The sequence below is a fragment of the Elephantulus edwardii genome, unplaced genomic scaffold (assembly GCF_000299155.1).
Source record: "Elephantulus edwardii isolate Elephantulus edwardi_28Jun2011 unplaced genomic scaffold, EleEdw1.0 scaffold00023, whole genome shotgun sequence".
In the NCBI taxonomy this organism is placed as follows: Eukaryota; Metazoa; Chordata; class Mammalia; order Macroscelidea; family Macroscelididae; genus Elephantulus; species Elephantulus edwardii.
In genome coordinates, this window is record NW_006399773.1 from 6,531,491 (window position 1) to 6,535,725 (window position 4,235).

The following is a 4,235-nucleotide window of genomic DNA, read 5'->3' on the forward strand; positions in this document are numbered from 1 at the left end:
TCCATAATATGATAGGAATAGGGAAAGTTCTGAGAAAATTGTGGGAGAAATCCTAGAAAAAAATTTTATCATTATTATAAACAACATGAAATCCACATTCAAGAAGCTCAATGAACTGCAAAAAGACTAGATCCCAAAAGAATAACATCAAGGCATCTCATAGTCAAATTCTCCAAAATCTGAGGTAAGAATGGAATACTAAAAGCAGCATGAGAGAAACGAAGGGTCACATACAAAGGATGATCAATAAGATTAAATTCTGATTTCTCAGCAGAAAACATGTGAACAAGAAGGCAATAGGTTGTCATACACAATAGGTTGAAAGAAAACAATTGCCAGCTGTGACTACTGTATCAAGCAAAGCTCACCATCAAATGTAGTGAAGAAATTAGGTCATTTTGCAGAAAAGCAGAAACTTCAAGAATTCACAAAACCAAGGTCAACTCTCTAAGAAATTCTAAGAGAAGCCCTTCACACAGAGACTTCAGAGGAACGTAGATGGACCATAATAACTAGAAACTACAGAAAAAGAAACAAAACAAATTGGCAGGGATAAAATCTGGCCTGACAATGTAATAAAGTGAATAAATTAAATGGGCCAATCAAGAAAAAAAGGAATACCATAATGGATAAAAAAACAAAACTCCATCAATACATTTCGTAAAAGAGGCACACCAAAGAAATTAGAAAAAAGATACACTAAAAATCAAAGCTGGAAAAAATATATCAAGCAAATGACATTCACGAAAGAAGCAGGAGTGACAATACTAATCTCATAGACTTGATGAAAACCACCATAAACGATAAGGAAAGACATTGTAATGATTAAAGGAAAAATAGATCAAGAAGATATAACTTTGGTCAACATCTACACACCAAATGATAGACTTGCAAAACACATTAAACTGTGGATAACAAACTTAAAGAAAGACATAGTAAGAACCACAATAGTGGTAGGAGTATTAACATATCAATCTCACCAAATTTAAGTCGACATAAAAGAAACTTAATGAAGATGGAGGTCATCTGAACTCTGTAATCAGCTAGCTCTAAGTTACAAATGTATTCAGGGTACTGCATAGAACTAAAAGTCAATTTGCTTTCTTCTCAAGTACACATTGTTCATTCTCCAGAACTGATCATATATTAGCACACAAAACAAACCACAGAAAAATTAAAATAAAACCCATTGAAATAATTCAAATTACCATTTCAGATCATAATGTCATAAAACTAGAAATTAACAACATGTGAGTAAATATGGTTTTATATGGGTGGTTTCCCATGTAGAAGCTAAATAACACCCTGATAGAACAATATTGAGTTATAAACAATGAAATTTTTAGAAGTTCATAAAAACATACAATAATGAAAATACAGCTTACCAAAACATTTGGGACATAGCTAAGACATACCTCATATTTTCACATATAGATGTAGAATACTTGAACAAACCAATCAGAAAATAAGGAGTAAAACAAGAGTGGTGTTAGCCTCAAAGTTGGCTTTTTTTTTTTAGCCATTAGTTAGTCTCTTAGTCTGTAGCTAACTTAACTGGAGACACATGCTCTTGCTAATCAGCATGGTCTGAAACATCATCAAAAAATTGTGGGACTAGGGTAAGAGAAAGAGTGCTTCCCACACTGAGAAGCAATACTTGAGGTGAGCAAGACTTAGGGCAGCAAGACTTGAGGGAGACTGGAGCAAGACCCGGGTGAGGGTGACCCTAGTGAGATTCAGACCCTGGTGGTGGACAGACTGGCATTTCTGTGGAGAAACTGTGGTAAGGTGCAAGCAGACGAGCCCTGAGATAAAGACTACAGTTGGGGTAAAACTTAGTCTTGTTTTGGATGATATTCTTTGTCTCTCTGGACTCTCCAGCTTACTTATCTAACAAACCCCATTCTCAGTACCACAACTGTGAGTCTATGAGTCAACAATGAAAGAGAAACTCGTGCTTTTGGTGTGGCTCTAGAGTAACCATGGGGCTGGGTTTCAGGCTCTTTATCTGCTTTCTGCTCCGGAACAGTGAGAGGCTGAGCTATTCTTACTCCCTTTGACCCTTTTAGAGAGGCATTCACAGCCCTGTGCCTCAATGTCTTCATTTTTCCTCATTAGACAGCGAGTCATAAAAGATTTCCCCTCAAGAAAAGTCCTAGGGAGCCTCTGGTGGCCTAGTGGCAAGAAGCTGCACTGCAATCCCAGAGGTACGTGGTTCAAATCCACCAGATGCTCTGCTGGAAAAGGAGGAATAATCTCCTCCTGTACCAGTCTGATCCAATTTGACGGTACACGCACAAAAAATAATAATAATTTTTTAAAAAGTCCTGACTCAGAGCTGAATTCTACCAACCATTTAGAGAAGCTATATCACCAATTCTACTTAAATTATTTCAAAATATAGATAAAGAAGGAACACTCTTAGAGACATTTGATGAAGCTATCATAACCCTAATACCAAAACTAGGCAAAGATATTACTAAAATATAAAATTACAGATCAATATCTCTCATGAATATAGATATAAAAATCCTTAACAAAATCCTAGCCAATAAAATGCCATAGTTGTTGTTGTTGTTATGTGTTGTGGAGTCGCTTGTGACTCATAGTGACTCTATGTACAACAGCCCTAAACTCTGCTCTGTCCTGTGCCAATCGTACTGTCTCCAGCACACGAATCTCGATTACCCCAGTCACTGAATCAATCTACCTCATAGAGGGCCTTCCCCTCCTGCACTGTCCCTCCACCGTTTCAAGCATGATGTCCCTCTCCAAGGACTGGTCCCTCTTTACAACATGTCCAGAGTATGTTAGACGGAGCCTCAGAATCCTTGCCTCCAAGGAACTGCCCGGTTTAACCCTTTCCGGGATTAATGTTTGTTTTCCTAGCAGTCCTTGGTACCCTCAATACTCTTCTCCAGCACCACAGCTCAAAGGCATCAATTCTCCTTCTATCCTCCTTAGTCACTGTCCAACTCTCTGATGCACAACAAGTGATAGCAATAGCATATTAAAAAAGAAATCATAAGGGAGCTCTGGTGGCCTAGTGGTAAGACGCTCCACTGTACTTCCAGAGGCACATGGTTTGAATCCACCAGATGCTCTGCTGGAGAAGGAAGGGTAATCTCTTCCTGTACTAGTGAGATCCAATTTGACAGTACACACACAAAAAATAATAAAATTTAAAGAAAAAAAATCATCATGAAAAAGTGGAATTTGAAATAAGTATGCAGGGATGTAATAAGCAATTTAATTTATCACATTAACAAAGCAAAGAACAAGAACTAAAGAATCCTAACAATTGATGTAGAAAAGGTCTTGGGCAAATATCCTATACTGCTTCCTGATTCAAATACTTAGCAAAAAAAAAAAAGGAATAGACAAGAATTTCCTCAGCATAATGACACAAATACATGCAAAATTAAAAGCCAACATCAATCTCAATGAAGAAAGACTAAAGGCATTCCTCTTGTGAACAGGGATCAGACAAGGATGCCAACTTTCACTGCTCCTATTCAATATTGTTTTCAACATATTTGCTAGGGCAATAAGACAAAAACAAAAAAAAAAAAGGGAAATAAGCTGCATCCAGATTGGCCAGAGGTGGTAAAACTGGTGAAATATGCAGATGACCTGATAGTATATGCAGAAAATCTAAAGAACTCAACAGCAGCAACAACAAAGAAAAGCTCGCACCTGAAAAAGCACACAAAAACCCCTAAACACCTGTTAGACATAGTAGACCAATTTAGTAGAATCAAGAGACAAGATCAATATAAAAAGATCTGTGGGATTCCTCTACAGTAACAAAGAAAACACAGGTAAAGAAACTAAGAAAATAATACCTTTTATATTAACCAACCACAAGCTGAAATTCTTGGGAATAAACTTACCTAGAGACACAAAAGACCATTTAAAGAAAACTATAAAACACTACTGCAAGAAACAATAAGGGACTTAAATAAATGGAAAAATATTCCCTATTCATATGTAGAAAGAGTCAATATAGTGAAAATGACGAAGCTACCAAAAGCAATCTGCATTAACCTAACTCAATCCCAATATAGATATCAAATTCATTTTTCAAAGAGATGGAAAACACAATTGGCAAGTTTATTTGGAAAGCGAAGAGACTTTGAATAAGCAAAGCACTTCTGAAAACCAACGTATGTGAGATGGAGCTCCAAAATTCTTACCTCTAGGGAGTAGTCTGGTTTAACCATCTCCAGGACAGA